The sequence below is a fragment of the Wyeomyia smithii genome, chromosome 3 (genome assembly GCF_029784165.1).
Source record: "Wyeomyia smithii strain HCP4-BCI-WySm-NY-G18 chromosome 3, ASM2978416v1, whole genome shotgun sequence".
Lineage (NCBI taxonomy): Eukaryota > Metazoa > Arthropoda > Insecta > Diptera > Culicidae > Wyeomyia > Wyeomyia smithii.
Window position 1 is genome coordinate 79,531,846 of NC_073696.1, and position 22,063 is coordinate 79,553,908.

A 22,063-nucleotide genomic window follows, 5' to 3' on the forward strand; every position below is an offset into this window, starting at 1 on the left:
ATATAAAAGTATTTATAATCAAATTTGAACACCTAATGCGGTAGAGGAATTGCATCAGCTCAGTTAAATTAAGACCAACGCTCCGGCTCTTCCAATGGATAATTAAACTCTTTCTACTGTGACCACCTGTGGGGAGCAAAGTGTGATGATTGTCGCACGCATCACTAATAACCAGAAAAGGTACATTCATACCCACACACTGTTTGACTGTTGATGCCACCTCGGTACTCATTTCAACATGTTCACATTCGCTCCGATAGAATGCTTCCCGAGCTGCGGACAGACGGCATTTGTATCGCGATGCATTAGCTGTCAATTTCAATGTCAGCCTAAGGTATACACCCTGAATTCGTTGCAGTGTTGCGTCTCTTTATTGTGGGTGCTATTGACGCTACTGCTTTGCTGCTGCTGCTACAATGCAGCAAACCGTCCAATTTTTTTTGAAGAACCGTTCCGGGTGATAACCACTGACCGGGTCAACGCTGCTATTACGATGTCATTAGTGTTGTTTTCAGATGAGGTGTTAATTCGCGTGAAGTTGTTTTTTTGTCAGTTTGGTTTTCGAATGCAAACATTGCTTATATTCGTTTGATAACATGCTGCAACTGATTTTCATGCTAATTTAATTTGGAGGAGATTTCTGTTGATTTTACAAGTTTTACACATTTTCACCGTACGAAAAATACTCCCATTTTTTTCTCGACATCATGTGTCTAGAAACTAAAAGTTGTGGCATGTAGTCAAAGATTTTTATAACACAGACTTGAGCCCGTTGCTGTGCAATTCCCCAAAAAACGGGCAACCTTTTTAATCGACCATTTTTGGTCTAATTGAAACTTTACACAGATGTTCTTATGATCTAAAGATGTCATTTTGGGCTATTGATATTTTTTTTTATTTTGAATCTCGACTTATTTGGGGAAAAGATTTACGTAAAAAGAGTAATAAAGATTTCAAACATTTTTAGAGACAGTACGGTTTGTTTGACCGGGATGACGCCTTCGGCAAAGTTGCAGATAAAAATTTTGGTGTCAGATAGTGCTCGTGTACAAGGGTTATTCTGTTAATTTGTTATACTAAAGAACCAAATCATCAGCAGGTATATGCAGCAACCCGAAACTGTTTCCTCATTCATCATTTAGCCAACGTATGCTATTTGAAAGACGGAAATGTTTGTTGATAAATTTGACAACAGACAAAAAGTAAAATCATCTGTATTACCTCAATAATCTCAATAAAAAAATATACGAGTGAAATAAAAATAACAAGCAATAAAAACGTGAGACAGGCTTAAATACTTTTTGATGTTAAAGGAAAAATATCGATACATTTTGATCGATGATCGATAACACTAGTAAACACAGGTTTTGCGCAAATTTGAAAAAAATGAAAATAACAGCTTTCTAACCATTCCTGTGAATTTTGGTGCCCCTAGCAAAAGTCCACATTCGCCGCGGACAGGTTAGGGAGGATGATAAATGATCAGATAAGTTTGGAATCATTTTATTTGTGACCAAATCGTTTTTTTTAAGGTTCCTCAGACAGCTTGAGAACCTCTCAAGAGTTTCTAGTAAAATGTAAATGGGTAAAATGTGATAGTTTGAAATCATTTAGGATAGAAGCACCGGTTTTGGCTATAGCACCAGTAGTATAAAAGTATCATAAATTGGTCCTACAGTGGATAATAGAGTACATATTTGCAAACAATTGTTTTTTTAAATTACTTAATTTCTGGCGATTATTCTGGACAAAAATTTTCATAATAAAACAGTGTAATATTCCAAGTATTTGAAAGTAATATTGCACTTGTTGTAGGTTTTTTTTATTAAATTGAGTATTTCTGAAAATCATACTCAAAAAAGTATTTGCACACAATCTGGGCACACTGCGACTCGCTTATTCAATTACGTTCGGCGACTTACCAACACACTGACATATGTGAATACATGAGTACTTCTCATATTTTTGTATAGTGTGCTCTGTCAGGATGTGTCCGAAGAAAACTGAAAGTCCTTCGTCGATTCGCGAAAGGATTATTTTTTTACGCGAATCGGGAAAAAGCTACAAAGAGATCGGTAGAACCGTGGAGCTAGGATTTTCAACAGTTCGATATACAATCAAACGGTATTTAGAAACGGAGATAATCGAAAATAAGCGTCGTTCTGGAAGACCAAGAAAGCTGACAACAAGAGAACGGCAAGCAACTATTAGGGATGCGCAAATGGATCCTCTCGTTAGCGCGCAGAGCTTGTCGGCTGGTTCATCCTCAAACAGTGAGAAATGTACTACATTCTGCAAATATTCCCAGCCGAGCAGCAAGAAGGAAACCTTCCTTCTCTGAGAAAAACCGAATGAAGCGTCTAGAGTTTGCTAAAGCTCACATTTCCAAGCCATTAGAATTTTGGCGGCGTGTTATATTTTTGATGAGAGCAAGTTTAACTTGTTCGGATCTGATGGGAAACGATTCGTTTGGAGAAAGCCTTTCAACTTCCAACTTCCAACAGGACAACGGCCTCAAACATACGGCGAAAATAACAAGAGAATGGTTACTCTATAATGTTCCGCACAAACTAGTTACACCACCCCAATCACCAGATATAAACCCTATAGAAAATCTATGGTGTATTCTAGACGTGCAGATCCGTAAAAGGAGTTTTGGACGGACTTCGAAAAAATCACTATGAAGCTCCATAAGCATTTTTAAGTTCTTATTGAAGGTTTTTAGAGGTTTAACTGAAGACCGTCTCAAGGCGGCACTGGGCACTAGAGGGTTAATTGATTCGATGCCAAGGAGATAACAATACCTTGTCCTTGTCACAAAATATCAAAAAATTGGTCGCAGTGACGAAAATACCCAACGCGGAAAAAAAAGAGATAACAAGTCGTCATTGATGCAAAGGGGCTGCATACGAAATATTAACCTCTATCTTCTAATTGATTGAGGCTACGAAATACTTCATGAAGGGCTGTGTGCAAATATTTTTTAGGCTTGTATTTTTAAAATTGATGCTATAATCCCGTAAACTCTTTATTTTGTTCTCATTAATATGTTACTAATGATTGCTTTTTAGTTTACTTAAGATGAAATACTTTGAATTCTTCGTAAAAAAATAAACGTGTTATATTTCAAAATATAGCATAATATATGACATTATGTGTTGTTACTGGACTGGACAATAATTTTATTGCTTCTTAAGTAACAGGTTTGCTACTCAAAGAGCAATTTTGCGTTATTTCATTCAAAGTAATATAGAAAAATTTTGCGTGTAAATAACTAGGAGACGGTTTTGGGGATTATGAGCACACGAGGCGAAATGAGCATCTCTCATTTCTGCGAAGCTACGCATTTCAAAATACAAGTTAGTATGTACACTGCCGCAGTAACTACAGATTTTTTTTTGTAAAACGAAATTGATTTGTCTTTCCAAAATACGGAATTATAATAAGCTTTTACGGTCGTTTAAATGGCTTACCCGAATCAGCCCAGAATTCCCTGTGAATATTTTACATTTTTCAACTTTTAATAGCTACTGCGTCTACGGACAAAACTAGACTAACTTGATGTAACTATTCTGTCAAGCGGCATCTATTGGTGTTCATAAAAATATGGTCAAATGATGGAAATGTAATCAAATTTCATTTTAAATTGAGAAATATTCAATGAGTCAAATGATGCCATATGGCATAATTGGCCTAATTCGGGTTAACAAGTATCTACACACTGCTACGTGACGTACTGGTCATACTGCAAATTTCATCTTCATTGAAGCTTTTACCTTTGTTATACTAAACAAAGGTTATAAAATCGGTCGAAAAACGCAAAATAGATCCAAGATCCGGAGGGCCAAATCGTATATACCATTCGACTCAGCTCGACGAACTGAGCAATGTCTGTTCGTGTGTATGTGTGTGTGTATGTGTGTATGTGTGTGTGTATGTATGTTGTCTGTATGTATGTGCCGCGAAATACTAACGCACCTTTCTTACAGAACGCAATATCCGATTTTGATGATCTTATACGCAAACGAAAGCTACTGTGCTCCCCCAGAATGCTACCGAGTGAATTATTGATTAGTGGTTTAGTTCTCAAAATATTGATCAAAGAGTATTTTTTACATAAGATATTTAACTTTTAAGGCAAAATTAATGGCATGGAGAGCCATGTGTTATACACCAATCGACTCAGATCGACGAACTGAACAATTTCTGTAAGTATGTGTATGTTGGCTTGTGTGTATGTATGTGTAAATATGTCGTTTATATGTATAGTTCATCAGGATCGAAACAAAAAAATTACAAAATAAACGCTCATTTTACAAAACGCATATTCCGATTTTGATGTTCGCATGCTCAAATGAACGCCCCAGAGCTCTTTAAAAATCATACTAAGTGCGAATTTTTATTGGTAGCTTGAACTGTAGAAATTTGACCGAAGTATATTTCAGACATGGGATATTTTACTTTTTGGATAATTTATCTCTCTCTCCCTGAAAACAACAATCATCGACAACTTTGTATAATTTTTACACTCTTCGTAGTGCGTCTCAACTGGTGTAAAAAAATTACCGTTCAGCTTTTTCCTAAAAATTTGAATTAGATTTTTAGAGGAAACTGCAATGCTCACCTGGCTCCTTTTTTGCCTCGCGAAGCTTCCGTCCTCACTTTCTTTAAAATATATATTAAATTTGAACCCAGATTTGCGAAGAATAATAATCTTCTACCGCTTTCTGGAGCCAAACATTGTAGCAAAATCTGATCTCATTCATAATTCTAGGTCCTGCGATTTCTAAAAATAAAGCGAAAGTGATATTCAAACCTGGATTATGCGAATTTAAAAAAAAAGAACTGCATTAAACTCACATACATAATTGCAGTTCTAGTATGAGCATCATTTTCAAGAAAAAATTTGAGTTGCTTCTAACTAACATTTAATAATTGGTTTGTGATCGAAAAATTAACACTCATGTACTCCAGTAACAACATCCATAATATTTGCAAAACCCACGTCAAGCTTTAATTCAATGATCGTATTTGGTTCACCATCTGAAAATTTCTTTTAAATTCGTTTCATTCATTATTGGAATTGGATTTACATTGGTATACGATTTGTGGTTTACTGGTTTAATAAGTATAAAATAATAGGTAGTTAGTATAACGAAGGTTTCTATACCACTAGGTGGATTAACTCAGGTTTATTTTAAGCTATAATTAGAATAAAAATACCATTTTAACTTTAACTGATTCGCTAGGGGCGAAATGGTCACTTCATGGTGAGGTGAAAAGAGCACACTTTGTTACCTAAACTTAACAGCGATTCATTTTAAAAAGTTTGTCTCAAATTGAGCTCAGAATCGTCGTGAAGTGCTTCTAACGGTCAAAAAAGGCCAAATTAGAAAAAGATCCAACATTTCGCTTAGAATCGCCGAAAAGTTCTTCTAAAGACCAGAAAAGGCCAAAATGGAAAATGATCCCAAATTGAGCCCAGAATGGCCGAAGAGTTCTTTTGAAGGCCAGAAAAGGCCAAAATAGAATATGATCCCACGTTTAGCATCGCCGAAAAGTTCTTCTAAAGGCCAAAAAAGGCAAAAATGGGAAATGATCCCAAATTGTGCTCAGAATCGCCGAAAAGTTTTTCGTCAGGACAGAAAAGGCCAAAATAGAAAATGATCCCAAAGAACCGATTTCACCTGCAAGTAATCTACCTATGAATAAAGCTCGAGCTTTAAACCTTTCCTCCAGAGTTTGCATTTCTAGGAGCCGACAGCATTCAGCGTAGACTGGCAGATGTGTGAAATCGCGCCAGGGAAGGAATCTCAGAGCGTATCGTAGAATTTTCGTTGCTTACATTCCATTCTAGTATATCTCTCAAATGGTCTCGAGGTTCGATGCTGGCCAACAAGCCAGTCGTTGTAGGTTCGAGTCTCGTCTCGGGAGAGACTGTTAGTGTCAGTAGAATCGTGGCGCCTAGCCCCGCAATTGTCCTGTACACTTAACGGTTGGCTGCGAAGTCTGTATATAGTAAAAAGAAGGCCAAGTTCCAAATCGGAATGTAGCACCAAGGTTTGGCTTTGCTTTGCTATACATTCCATTCTAGTAATCCAAAAGTTGTAGAAATGACACCATACAACGGAGTAGAATTTCAAAATAGATCGCACTAAAAATAGTACAGCGATCTAAGCAAAACCGGATCGTGGAACTCGTTGGCTATCGTGAACATAAATCCGAGTTGTCGGTTAGTTTTAGAGACGATTTCGTTGTAGTGCAGTTTGAAAGCGAGCGTAGTATCTAGAATAACTTCCAGATTACGAATCTGTGTCACTCTAGGAAGAGACTGACTCGACATAGTATAGTCAAATAAGATAGACTTTTTTGTCCGATAGAAGGAGATGACGCGTTTCTGGAACACCATTAGTCCACTAGTCACTGAAGTCCTAGTGCACAAAGTCCGCAGTATTTTTCACAAAAAGTTGCACGACATCGACGCACAATTCACGGCAACTATCCGGAAGTAGAAGAGAAATATCGTTGATGAATAACATGGAGAGTAGCGGCCCAAGATTGCTACCTTGAGGTACTCCAATGACATTTGTAAACTGTACTGAAAACTGAGAACCTATCTTCAGACGGAAGACCCTAATCTTTAGAGGATACAAACCATTGCACATGAGGAGATGATATTCGCAGTTTTTCGAGTTGAGCTTAAAGTATTCAGTGGTCTTCTCGATCAAATGCCGCTTCCATATCAGCGTATACTGCATCTATTCGGGCATCGTTACTCATGTTTCGCAAACAATTCGACGAAAACTCGATTAAAGTGGTAGGTATCGATATTTTCGGATATTAACCATGCGAATCCGACGAGCTGTATAACATAACACGTATAAACTGAACATGCTAATAAAAAATCTCAATTATGAACTTAAAAATGCGTATAGATTTAGCTATTCCTTTTAACCCTTTATAAGGCAGTGGCAACTATATTACCACCAACAAAATATATTTTTTTCGCTGCACTAAGAATGTTGTTTTTAAATTTGGCTTAACCAAAGACTTCTAGAGATGTCTTAGTACACTTCAGTTTTTTCTAGGACTGCTAGAAGTGCACATAATTCATTTTTGGTTCATTTTTATGTAAACAAACCGCGATTTTGGAACGTCTTTATGAAATTCTTTTTTAATTTAGTGAAAATCCAACAAATTGGTAAGTTTTTAACCAGAAACTTTTTATTTAGGACCTACTATGTTAGATTATGCAGTTTTTTTTCTGTTAAAATACATGGTGTACTGGACGACAAATTTCAAATTTCTTCCTAATTTTTTTTCCAGAATACCATTGGAATAATGTTTATTTCGGTCTCTTCCATGAAGTCCTACTGTTATATTCTAGTTACTATGATGTTTCTTTTTTAGCTTACAATACAGATGTAAAAAAATATTTCCATTGTTTTTGAGATTAACGGGCAGTGGCAACTTTATTGCCACCATTTTTTTCAATTGATTCAATAGTGATTTTTTTATCAAAGGTACAGATGTGTTGTTCCTCCTGTAAGAAATACGTTCTACTGAAGTTTATAACGATTCCGTGCGTAGTTTCCATGGCCTTATAAAGGGTTAACAAACTACGGTGACATTCATTTTGGAGAAAGAGTAAATCGGTTGTTTTAAAAATTGCTAAAGGTGAATAATAAACAGTTTCCGTCCGTAGCAAAATAGACACAAAAAAGAGAAATGTTTACCTAATTTATAAAACTCTCAACATTTGTTGTAGATTTTTTATGGTTTTGTTGCGATAAAAGTATAGAGTTTCAAGCAAACCTTGTAAACTATTCTTGAACACCTTAGCTGTTTTGTTCCAGTTTGGGAGAACAAAAGGATTTGGTTTTAAGGGACAGCAATCGAAACTTCTTCAGAGGCATCGTAGAACTGGTATTATTACTTTGAAGTGGAATAGTTAGCTTTTTTCTCAAATAGATGAAAATAAACCAATTGATCGACACCTTGATGCGGGATTCTTGTCAGGTTTGAAAATTGGAATGACTTTTATTAACAAAAAATCTTTCAAGATATTCAAAGAACCTTCAAGAAATCTTTTGATGAGGATAGAGAAAATTTTTTCATCTCCTGGTGCTTTCAAGTTTTAGAGTTTTTCGATTACAGATCCCAATTCACTCGAATCCGTTCCAAAAACCTTCGGGTGAAAGTCCCCGAGTCATGCTTTTTCGTGAGGAGTAATTTTCAATAAAGCTAAGGTAGTAACTCAAACACTTTCAAAATGCCAATAGCATATTTTGAAGCTTTTTGTCCATTTGTTAGACAAATGCAATTTCCTTTCTTGAAGAGTTTTTAAGAATGTTCAAAAACTCTTGAAACACTTTTGTCAACCTGAAGAGTTTTGAAAATAAATGAAAAACAACTGTCGGCTTCCAAAATTTCGCCAAAGATAGTACACTATAAATCAAATCAACGTATGATTTGATGTTCTATTGTTAATAACTGTAAGCAATAATATATTTTCAAAAGTCGAGATGAACAAAATCGTAGATATCAACCTCCAATTATTATCATTATATAAGTCTCAATTTGTCTTAGGTTCGCTAAAAATCTGTACACTAGTCTATATATTTTTCATTGATTCAGAATATATTTTACACGTGTAATACTCTTATGAGTAACTTCAAACTAGACAAGTGATTGATTTAATTATTTAACTCGTAATAATTCACTGCAGTCTTGAATCATTATTTTCCCACCGTATCTGATGGTGTGGGCTAATTTTGCCATTTTTCACACCTAGAATCGCCTCATTGGATTGGCAACGAATCGAAAACTGTGAGTCGGGGAAGTGTTTCGAACAATGCAAATTTATCGATTTTAAACCTTTAGAAAATGTGCTTTTAGAAAATTTCCATCTGTTTAGCGTAACATTACTTCATCAGGTTACTAAAACTAAACCCTAAAATGAAATAACTATTCCCGCTAATTTCGAGTAACGGTACACATTTCTTTGTCGTAAGACAACGACCCTCAGCAAGCTTAGTATGGGATGATGGATTTTGCAACCTACTAACTGCTTGTTGACCGGTACTATGCACCACAGCCGATGCGTTCGAATCGCTTCAGAATGCATCTTCTGCGGTACACAAAGGAGCAGAAATTTATGTGCACTCAGATGCTATAAATTTGCGTCCCTCACACGCGGCGCTTATTGTACTCTCACCGGTGGTGGACGTAACTTTTTGCCATAATGATCTACCGTGTGGATCTACGGGCCATTTTCGTCTAGGAACTACATAACGGACAGACAGCTGGTGGTTAGTGAGCGTTAAACGTGGAGAAGTTTTGAAATTATAATCAAGTGTCAAAACAGTTCAAGCAGCGTGCCAAAACAATAGCCCCTAATGCTATTAGTTCCCTATTTTTTTGCTGTGAACAGGTTAGGAAAGTCAATTTTCCTCTCGTATATGCGTTCTGGTTTAGTGAATAGAATTATTGTGTAATTGCAACATGTTTCTTATAGTCTAGGGAACGAATTAGTTTTGGTTTAACATGTTTCGTTTTATCATTCTAGTTTGAACAAACTAATTCGACTTGAGTATGTCTCCAATTCACTTTTTTAGCTCTTTATATGTTCTCAAAACCGTTCAGTTTATACGCATAGCATACGAAACATAAACCGCTGCACCGACATCCAACGTCAAAATAGTTTGCGATTGAGCGCTTGGGGGACCAACACATAATTGTCTAAAGGAAGTGACACTATGTTTTATTGTCATTGCCCTTCATAATTGACAGGTGCGTGATGGGGTGCAATCGTTGTAATAGAATCACCGAGCTTCGAAATTATTCTCTTGATTTTCGTTTTATTGTCGTGGTTGAAAATGAGGGAGAGGGGCAGCGTTGTGTTAACCAGACACATTAGATTTGCTTGTTAGCTTGTCATTAGTTTATTATTTGGATCATTACAACAGAAGGAGTGAACAACAAGTTAAAACATTTTCATCCAGTTGTTTCATTCCGATTCTAAGCTAAATACAAAATGAAAGTTAGATACAATAAATTCGGAGCAATTATTAATATTACGAAATTTTTCTTCAATACTAAGCTCTAATCACTGCAAAGCACATAAGAGACATCTGTTGAAAGTCTTTGTTATTTAAATGGTTCCAAATGTCAAGCGTATTAAGCTTGCCCTCTGTTGTATAAATAACAAGTGTTAAGATCGTTTGAATTGGAATAGTGAAGAAAGAAGTTAGTATATCATTTAATTAAACCAACGAATGAAGCAACAAGAAATAAAATTGTATTTTGAAAAACTAGCTTCAATCCTTGTTAAATTTTGCTATTTGAAAAATATGAAATGTTCAACTTAGGTAATTGTTTAAAACAAAATTGATACCAAAAAGTTACCCGATTTGATCGATCGCACCTTTTCCCTCTGCATTTCATGGATCATGAAAAAATATGCCTAGTCATACGGATCATTAATTATAAATTTTCTATCAGTATGAACTTTTTCATTGCCTGTAAGCCAACGAATCATGAGATCCGATCTAATCACCCATAATATAGCAAATTCATCTTCTTACTGCATTGTTCCACAGTAGGCATCAACTTTCGTTCAAAGACTTCCGTCTCACTATAAGATAATCAAGCCGGCTTCAACGGTCATTACAATTGTCGCGAAATATCTAGAAAACGTGAAGTTCAAAGTCTTTCTATGAAGTCAAACCAATCTGCAAACCACATAAAGTTTAACTACCATGATCCGACCAGCCACCAGCAACGTAGAAAATCGCCCATTGTAACGACGGATCACAAGAAAGATGGCGAAGTGACACCCTAACGATGATGAGTACGATAATAATGATGACGGTGGATCGAATAATTGAATTACTCATGCGAGTTTCGTGACGCATTTATTCGGCGAACATGAAAAGAACGCTATGTATAGAATAGAAACCGTCAGAACAGAGAAACCTTGGGCAGAGCGTTCTACAGTTGGCTGTTAGGTTGACACCAACAGCAAATCCGTTAAAAACAGCCACGCAGTCATCCACTCATTAACCTTGGCTAGATCCGATAATTATCTGTACCATCTGCATGTTTTTTTTTATAAATGTGCCGAACTGAACCTCTGTGCAGTCGCAAATGGCTGAATCGGAACATTATAGTTGCTACTAGCTTTGGTTATCAAATACATGATGTTCTTTTTACATGATGCACTGTTACGAAAATATTAATTGTTAACCTTGCTTCCACAAAAAATGTCACTAATATGCTGCAACTATTGTTGCAATTTTGCACCTCGGATATGATGTTATAAAATATTTTTTTTGAAGTAAACTTCCATGAACATACTTAAAAAATAATACCCATGTTGTGTTGTGTCAACGCACCGACACCAAAAATATTTGACCTATCCACATCCACCGGAAGCCCTTGAACGACCCGTCAAAACAAAAGCCAAACCAACACTCGAAATTAAAGCTCACTCAGGCCATGCACAAACGCATCGCAAATTTCCGCCTAGAAGCTTGCCTAGGAACATGTAAACCGGCTGCGATCATTCGGGTGGGAAAATCAGACAGCGAGAAACCACCCCACTTGAATAACCAAGCTGCTCCACCAGAGCCCCCAGTTGCAGTGCAGCACAGAGTAGCCGGTTGTGGTGATCTTCCACACGCATACGAGCCATAGGTTGTTGTGTTAGATATCTATGTTAGTTTGCTGTGGTTTTTCTCTCTCTCTCTCTCTCTCTCTCTCTCTCCGCTAAACGGCAACGATTTTCATCGCCAGGTCGAACGGCGCTAGTCGCAGTTTACGATCTCGATCAGGAACAAGTGGTCGAACAGTTTTGCGAAAACAAAGATGTCTACAGAGCAGACGCCCATCTAACCGTGTCCGCACAGAAGGATGCTTAGCGTCCGATAGGCGAACAGCTTCGCAGAGCCACGGGAAGATTACGACGAATATAAAAGACATCACTTTGCATAGTGAAGCTTCCAGTGACGATTGGGCAGTTCGGGCTGCTGTACGCGATACTTACGCGTTCGGAGTCTTAAAATATACAACAGAAGAACTGTTTTTTGTTTTCTATTAGTGTGACGATGATGTGCGAACAATTTAATTAGTTCCTGTATTCAAACGGCAAGGTGCAATTCAGTTTAACCTGCTTGCTGCGAGCAGATAAAAGTGAATGAATTATTAAATCGTTCCAACAATATTTCCCAAACGCGCGTGTAAAAGCCGAGGTTTTCAGGTTAATGTTATTTAGTGCATTCCACCGTGTGCGCTCTTGTGCTGCAGCTTGTTGCAAATAATGATGATTGGTGATCGTAGATAAATGCTCATTCTAGTCATTGAATCGAGGAACGCCCTGCTCTGCGAAATATGAGGTGGCCTGGTTCTGGTTCAAATCTGAATCTGTGATATCGTCTAGTACTGTCAGCTAGCGAACAGCCGCCTAGAAGTACGGTTGTCAGATATGATAGAAATTGTTTGTGCAAGTGTGAAAGTTAAGTTAACTCGACAATGATACGAAGTGTAGTGCATTTAGCGATTATACTATCATTTGGAGCGCAATCCACTATCATCATAGTTGAAGATGCTAAAGGTAAACCGTGCGTAGAAAGAAAATTGAATGAAACTTGGCGTGCAATTAAAACTAAAACTTTTTTCAAACTTTTTTTGTATGTTCTACACTGAAATTAAATTACAGAACTAACTTTGCAGCCCTGCAAAGAGAGCCTGACTGTTACTGCAGAGATTCGTTCAAAATTATCCACAGAGGAAATGAAAAACTATTATTTTATTTATTGATAACTCTTCGATATAGTAATTGGTAAATCAAACATATGATCAACACTTAACCCATAGTGTCCAATTTTTCACATGCTATATGCTGTTGAAGCGCTTTCAAACAACTTTACTTAAATATAAGTATAAAATTTTGATTTAGAGATATTATGTGCGCCTAGAGTATTTTTCGTGCAAATATCGAAAATTCGTTTCTTTCGAAAGTGGGGTCACGGTGCTCCCACAGACCATTATTATAAAAAAATGCACCAAAGAATCTGAGTACACCATTCGATTCGTTATGACGTCCAGAATCTCTGGTCAAAATTTCAAAATCATCGTGCGGTACATTTTTGAGTAATGCCCATTTGAAGGTCGTAAAGTACAAAACAGTGATATACAAACGACGAAATACTTGTTGTGAAGAATGTTTTTCAACCACCATTTTATGAAATAACTTTCGAAATAGTTTCTGCACATTCCAAGCATTATATTTCAAGACATTAACAATTGGTGGAAAGATTTATTAGAAAATCCTACAGTGCACAGTGGTCGAAATTCGAAAAATCGTGATGGCTTCAGATTTGACTGCGAAAAATTGATTTCATATACTCAATGTTCTCAGCAAAATTGTTTCATAGAACAAGGCCTTACATTTGACGTTTTCGGTTTTTCGATCAATCCACCGAATAGTTGGGTAAAATAATACATTTTCTAATTTTCAATATACCAGATTGCTTCCTTCAGCAAAGTTGTGGAAAAGTGTAAAAAACATTTACTGAATACTGCGATGTCCTATGTGTACGTTGGACACGACAAATAGAGTTTTTTTGTGGATCTCTTCGCTATCACCACTGCCACGTCGCGATTTGAAGGGAAAATCGACTTGATCATCTTATTCAACCGCTGTCGCTGCGTCGTTGCCTGCAGCTCTGAGACCAGTGGACGGGACTGCCGCTTCCTGACATATACATGTCAGATACCATGTCCATGTTCTCCAGATACTTTTTCACTGTTTTAACGCATGCACCAACCTTCCGGCCGAGTGCACGCAGCAATTTAGACACTTTTCCCTCGGTCTCCCTCTCCACCATCCTTTGAAGCTTCTTGTCGCTCAGGATCGTTGGCCGTCCGGAACCGAGCTTTCTTTCGATGCTCTGGATGTTGTCCAATAGTTTCAGGATGTTGTAGATGCCGGAACGGGCAAACCCGGCGTCCAAAAAGTGCCACACGATGTCCGTTTTTGACGCGGCGCAGTACCGTTCTTTGAACGCGCATACTTCTTCACTTTTTTCGCCATCACAGTTAGAGTTGGAATGATAGAGCTATAAATTTTTTTTTGCTAACTCATGGGTTACTATGATTGATGATGCATGAGTAGTTTCGTCAAAGCGATTAAAGGTAAACCTATGAAAAATCGGTGATTTTGGTCCATTTTTTTACCGCAAAAGTTTCCAAGGGGAGTTCAAAAAATAACATATTTTTATAATCTTTTATTGTGCTTTGAAAATGCAAAAAATAAAGCATGATTTAAAAAATCCCTCTGTTTGTACTACTAATAATGTTTTGTCCTGCTTTTAAATCAAACTTTAATTCTGTTCTTCAAACTATCAACGAGATACCATTGAATGTTTCAAATCTAAGTTGTTTTCAAAAAACATTTCCTCCTGAACGCTCTTCGAAAATTATATTCAACAGTATTTCCCTTGCCTGTTTGTTAAGCGCGCATTTTGTTCATCGGTTACCCGACTGCAAACTGTAAATTTACTTTTCTGATAAAATAACTTCAAAAAATCTTGTACTGCGAGTTGCTCGAACATATAGTCAACACTGTTGACACTGTTGACTGTTGGCTCAACAGTAAGTAGGGAATCAAATTTCAAAATAATTGCTCAAATCATTTAATAGCAATGGAATATAGTTATGAGCATGATCATGATGACTGCACACATCGAAGTTGCACCTCCGTGATTTTCCTGAGCTAGTGAAGTTGTACAGAGAACCACGCAGACGCTTTTTGAGATATTATACTACTTTCAATGTACAACAATTTAACAACTCTCACTTTAGAGCAAGATCGCGCGAAATGACCTATCGTCGAATATCGACCATTTTTGATTTGAATGAAACTTTGCACACGTATTTGGCTTAGCAAACTGAGCATGTTTCACAGATGGAGAGATTTTTAACACCCATGAGTTACATTCTAAAAGGGCGTATGCCTTTTGGCATAGGTTTTATTCGGAGCATTGTAGCCCAGAAACCGTCGGTTGTATAGAAAAACTGTCTGAGAATGAGTTGTAGGGAATTAAAAATGCACCATAAAAAATATACACTGTACAAAAAAAATATTTTTGACCAAAAAAAATTAAAAATAAACATTAAATTTCAATTAAAAAAAAAAGAGTTGAATTTTTTTGATGAAGTCAAATGGGGAATTGTGGCAAAATCGCCATGTTGCTGACTTTTTTACTCAATAGAAAATATAATTGGACTACCACTTTTAGATATTAGCGCATTACCATTATGGCTCAGACGTACTCGATATTGTTTTGCTTTGTGAAATATACCAAAACCATGGCGAAACCGGTTTCGTAGAATCACCGTTTTGAGCTCAATTTTTGTTCGATTTAAGATCGAAAAAAACGAAAATTTCCGATTTCTCAAAAATTCAAAATGGCGCCATTGTTGCTCCTTAAATTGAAATATGTTCAAACTCGGGGAAATTTACTTTCGCTTCAAACTTCTTTAAAAAAATCATGCATAGAAGCCAAGGCAAAATAAATGTTAAACTGTGTTATTTGTTAACTCCCTTCTAAATCTCAAATGCTTTCCCATTTACGACTAAAAAATAATACAGTTTCAGCTCGTTAACATTTTGTTAGCCTTAGATTTAATATATACTTTATTTTTTGTACACTTATACCAACCTGAAACATTTTTATTTTCAACATTTTCAGATTGTTGATTAGGGTTCTAATGAACATTGACTTTTTGAATTTCATTCATTATAGGGTTCAGAAGTTTTGACTTCTAGAAAAAAAAATCTCATGCAAAATTTGCGCACAATCGGTCTTCGGGATGTAGAACCTAAAAGCGGTCGAAGTTTCAGGTTTTAGACCAATGAAAATATGCACAGGAAACTCAAAATTTTATTTCTTATCCCAAAAATCCTGGAGATTTTTCAAATTTGGAGATTTGGTAGTACCCAATTTTTTTTTCCAAAACTTCGATTTTCCGGAATTTAAAAAATCTCGAGCAGGAAGTTGATTTTTTTTCCAGTCAATTTTTTTATATCGACGTTTCATGCATTTTTAAGAGATTTGCTATCAAACAAAATTTCGATTTCGAAAACTTCAAGATTTACTCTTGTCCATTTTATCGTTGGTCAAAAAAGTGAGATGTTCACAACTGTAAGGCTTCTCTTTCAGAAGTACGACTAAGCTTAAATTTTGGATATAGACTTTTTCAAGAAGGCAAAACTTATGAGTATGACTTATAAGTCCTACTGCTAAACGAAATTCGAAGGTTAAACTTCTCTTATACATTTTATTGACACCTTATTGTTGACGCTCTGTCGATTTTTCGAAAATTTTTGTTCAGGTGTAGGTAGGTCACCTACGCCTTTGTCACCCATAACACCTACCTCCCCCCCCCCCTCCCCTATTTCTTACTACCCGCTCGGGAAAATAGTGTGACGCCTGAGCAGAATAGGGGGCACTTGGAAGGTATAAGAGCTTTTATAATGTAATAGACCCTATTCTCACGGTACCACTGAAGCACTTCTCGGTTGTAGTGACAGCTTACCAATTCTAACCAAAACTGCATCAGACGGTTTTGAACCTTATAACAGGAAGGAGACATTCCTGCAGGTACTCTCCCGTATACATTTTCGAGTCCACAGTTTTGTTTGTGTAGAGGCCCTCAATTTTCTGTCCACTGCCGCGAATCCCTTGCTTAATCAAGAACTTCCAGGCAAATTCATTTGCAAAACTAAACTGTTTTTTTGGGAAAATCTTTTCTGGCAGTGGCCTTGCAGAATTTCAGGCCTGGGAGCTGTTTCAAGATCCATCTTCACGTACCGTGGAATGGGGTGAAATTGATCAGTGGGGTAAAATTGATCACCTGAAAATTCGTGATAAAAAATACTAATCAAAAAATATTGCTTCTACAACACTAGGCAATGTTAACGTGTCCTTAAACGCAACTTTTGCATGATTCACATACCTGTCAAAGTTAACCCTTGCATGCCCGGTGCAATTTTTCATATTTTCAAAAAAAATTTCTAACTCAGTCGAAACTCAATCAAATTTGATAAAACAAGTTTCCAAATAACAAAAAAAAAAAGTATTGAATTTACTCAAAGTAATCTTAATTGAGGGTTAATTACATTGAATTTGGAGAAGTGAGTAAGGTTTGATAAAATCTCAAAAAAAGCGGGGGCCTAGTGTGGTTGGTAACGTCTCCGCCAACCACGCTCGACGCCTGGGTTCGAATCCCACCGCCGACATAGGTGTCGATGGTTGTGAGGTGGCGTGATCCACTCACAACCAACCCAACTGGTCTAGATTCAATCCTAGCCGACACCGGGAGATTTTCTGAGGCGAAAAAATCTCTGGGATCACGCCTTCCATCGCATGAGGAAGTAAAGCCGTTGGCGCCGGTCCGTTAATAAACAGGTCGTGAGTTAGGGTCCTGGGTGTGGAGTCGCCTCCCTGGGCGTCGGTGATTGGCCACAACAGTGGCGGAACTAGACCGACGGAAAATAAGCGAGAATAAAAAAAAAAAAAATCTCAAAAAAAGTAATTTTCAACAATGATCATTCCATACCCTTAAAGAAATACTGATGAATTCGCAGGAAACCACAAAGATTTTAATTTTAGAGCTAGTTTTTGAGCTTTTACAACAAACCGAATTGAAATCGGTCTAACGACGATCAATAAGAGCAAATTTAGCAACAAGCAGCTCGTGAACCAAAATAAACAAATTTCAACCTGAAATATAGTTATTTTTGTTTCCAAACTAGCTGTATTTGTCAGCACAGAAATCATCATTTATTTTTAGCATATCGAAAAAAAGCACATAGCCAAAAGAATGTATGGATTTCAATGGTGATCGATTTGACCCTAATTTACCGCATACTACATACCTTATAGAATTATCAAATTTATTTCATGAAGTAGACAATAGAAATTTCACCAATTGCTATAGAGGTTTACTGGAGCACATTTTTTTTAAGATTTGGACCACTGCGATCATTATTTTGATCTTTTGTGGTATACTGGAGCACATACCAGTACTAGTTTTAAAATCATACTATTTCGGGAAAAATGTACATGAAGCTAGTTAATTGGAAATTGTTATAAAAATTGATCAATTTCACCCCGTTCCATGGTACTTTTTATCACTCAGCAACATGTATCCTTAATATTTCGTCCAAACCTTCTTGTGCAGCTTTTGAGCGCACCTTCTGGCCACCAGGTTCAGCACGATGTTTAGTTGTATGCAGGCACGTAAATCGCGATAACCTTCTCGCATACGGATTCTACGGATTGTATCTTTTTCTTTCTCTCTGTGTGAACTCATCACTGCGACCAAAGGCATTTGATCTATTGTGATGTTGCTCAGGTGTTTCCTGTACTCCGCACTTCATATTATTGGCAGTATCACTATTGAAGTAAATGATACGCTTTTTCATTTATATCCGTGCTTGTGTGTGAGAGCTTACCTTTTCGATTCAAGCTTACTGCTCTACTATACCGAGCCTCTTTTTGACGTGGGACACGTCTTTGTTTACTATACTGGGATGCATTCTGTAAAATTGGAAATGAAACGGGCAAATGTTGCGTCAGATTTCAAACGTTAATAACAGCATAACCACATGATGGATTTTAATAACCAATATGTTGTTGGATAGGTAAAATGTATAACAATTTTGTAATATGCTAATTATCACTCTAATTTCATTGCTAAGCGGTAAAATTGATGAAAAATTTCGATAACAAATTTACGCGAATAATGAACCAATTACATGCGAGCATTCCTAGCACAGTCGACGTGAATGGACACCATCCGTTCCCTGTGGTATTCCCTTTATCAATTTCGAAATAAAAATTGACAGAGTGTCCCCGTAGGTCAATTTATTTTTGCTTCCGTGAGCTTAGACTAATATGATGTCTCGAAGGTAAAAGTTTTCCTAAAAGTTTGAAACAATACCCATCCTTGAACAATTTCTAAACCTGCGTATTAGGTTCTGAAGAACCTAATAAAAACTGATGTCTTGAAAGAAAACATGCCGGTAAAAGCAACAGTATCAGTGGAGTAAAGAACCGCAGGTCTCTCGTCGTCTATGATTGCAGTAGTACTCTTCTATTCGTACATTTCAGCGGTACACTTCTATTCGTACTGCAGCGGTACTATTCGTATTGCAGTGGTACACTTTTGTTCGTACATTTCTATTCGTATGCAATTGAGGAAAAACTGCAATGCTGCTGTTGATGGTGATTGAAAGTTTATCTCATAAATCTGATTACCATAAATTACTCAACATGAATTGTAAATTTTTGCAACGGATATTTATTTAATTTTAACTTTGATATTCACTAAATAATCGTGACCGGATAGTATCGAAAGAGTAAATTCCTAAATATATACATTTATAGAAGAGTAAGAGCCTGCGAATGCTTGTGATTTTTTTGTTTATTTAGTAAGATTCGTCCAGAATCTCTTTTACATTTCAAAATTGTTTGATGATATATGATTCTTCTAAGCTTTACCATAATAAACGTATATTTCCTGTCTTCGTAATACAGCGAATGTAGTTGTAGGCAAATGAGAAAAATTGTCAAGCAAAAAAAAATGTAATTGTGGATTGCTTCGATTTTTTGCTGGAACTTGTTAATAATTTTGTTTAAAATATTTTCTTCTGTTTGCCAATTGATGAACCTTCGTAAGGGCTTCCATATTATTTTGAAAGTAAGATACATACTATAGATTTGATTCAATTAGAGTTAAATAAGACAAAACCATTCATTATGATAACGTAAGTATTATTGGATTTGGTTTTTGAGGATATAGAGTTAATTCTGACTTTGACGCATTACGAGAAATTTTTTTGTGCTTCTTCAACAAGCACGATATGCTTGAGCCTTGTCTAATACATATTTTTTGCACAAAAAAATACTACAGGCATAATATCGCCAAATATAAATGAAATTCTTTCGAGTGTTGTTGAATATATTCCAGAAATTGATTTCCAGGGAGGCTGAAAATAAAAATACGTACAGTCGCTGAGCAAACACATTGATTCTGTCTGCAGACTCTGTATATTTTGTAACAAAAAATCCCCTAATTACAGTGTTTAGTCCCACGTCACCATTTTATACAACTTTAGGGCTGTATACCTTGTAGTATTATTCTACCAATATCGCCAAATTACTGGAGTGAGACTTCACCCAACGTTCCTCTCTGGCCAGGTTAATTCTAAGAGCGACTTATTACGTCAAAAGAAAGGAGTCTTATCGGAACCTCATTACCTGTGCAAATATCGCCATTTACAATTCCCTGGAGAGGATAAATATTTCTAAGATCAGTTTTTTAATAAGAAGGACTTATTTTGTCAAGAGGAAGAAGTCTTATCGAAACCTCGTTCCTCCTATCAACACCGCGTCACATTCTGAAGAGGCATTTAATGACTCACCTCTGGCCAGTCTTATTATAAGTAGGACTTATATTTTGTCAAATGTCACAAAAAATTAAAAATAGGAAGCAGTGACGAAAATACCCAACACGGAAAAAATATATTTTGTCAAGGGAAAGTAGTCTTATCGAAACTTAGTTCCTCCAGCTAAGACCGCGCCAGAATTACGATTCCCTGAAGAGAACTATTATACGTTACTCAGACCAGTTTTAATATAAGAGGGACTTATTTTTGCTAGAATGAAAGTCAGCAGGGGTACTATAGAATTCAGCTTGAAGGAAGGGTATGTAGTGGAGAGCCAGAGAATAAACTCATGTTAAAGGTTTTTGACAACCAAATGGCCTGATTCTACTTAGATTCGAACCCACGAATTTTACGGCTACGGAGCTCCCCTCGGGTTGTATCTTGGTAAGAGTTGTGTTTTTGGGCAATGTCGTAATCCGAGAGTTCTGGCTTTATCTTAACTGTTTTTAGTACCTTCAACTTCATCAAATGATCGTAAGTTCCCCTACGAAGCGTCCTCTGATCTATCTTTACAACAGTTGTATAAACCTGATAATGTTTCAGCACATCATACTTAGTCAATTCAGCCTCTTTTCATTCTTTTTTGCACAACTTTTTCGAAGTAAAACGGTACACCCTAAAATTTGTACCGCGGAAAAAAAAGGAAAAAAGGTTTTCCAAACAATTTGCTGTCAACAGAATTCAGATACGCCTGAGTACTATGACCGCTATAGAATTAACAGTGATGCTGGATTCTGAATGACCTGTGAACGCATGTTTCTCTGTAAAATCACTAAACATTCCAATGACGAAACTATTATATGTACTTATTACCTAATGAACAATAAAATAAAGTTTAGTTCAATCATTTTTGTCAACATTCTCAATTTTGATGCATATTCTGAGACTAAAGCAAGCAAAGCCCTGGTGCTACAATCTGATTCGTAACTCGAGAGTTTTTGTTTATTTATAGGTACACAGATTTCGCAGCCAACTGTTAAGTGTACAGGACCAACTGCGGGGCTAGCGTTACGAATTTACTGACACTAAGAAAAGTCTCCCTCAAGCCGAGACTCGAACCTACAACGACTGGCTTGTTAGGCCAGCATCGTACCTCAGTACCATCTGGGACAACGGTTCTCAATCTGCGGTACGCGTACCCCTAGGGGTTATTTCATTTAAACTTTTTCCGCTCACGAGATCCTCCGTGGTTTCAAAACACTTAACGAGTTAATTTAAGCAAAATAATTCACAGACTAATTTTGAAGAGAAAAGGAGAAATTTAAAATGGTGCTCAAGAGCACCTTTGCAGGGACTTTTTTCCAATACAAAGCAAAGCAAAAAAGCAAAGCAAAGCCTTGGTGCTACATTCAGATTCGGAACTTGACCTTCTGTTTATTTATACACAGATTTCGCAGCCGACTGTTTAAGTGTACAGGACAATTGCGGGGCTAGCATTACGATCCTACTAACACTAACAGTCTCTCCCGAGCCGAGACTCGAACCTACGACGACTGGCTTATTAGGCCAGCATCGTACCTCGGGACCATCTGCGAAAGATTTTTC

At 36.8% G+C, this 22,063-nt stretch overlaps 1 protein-coding gene across 2 annotated transcripts in view; it reads left to right on the plus strand.

Annotated features, from left to right (window-relative positions):
- The window catches only part of LOC129730357 (uncharacterized), a 62,058-nt gene that overhangs the window by 31,308 nt on the left and 8,687 nt on the right, over nucleotides 1-22,063 (plus strand). The window lies entirely within an intron of this gene.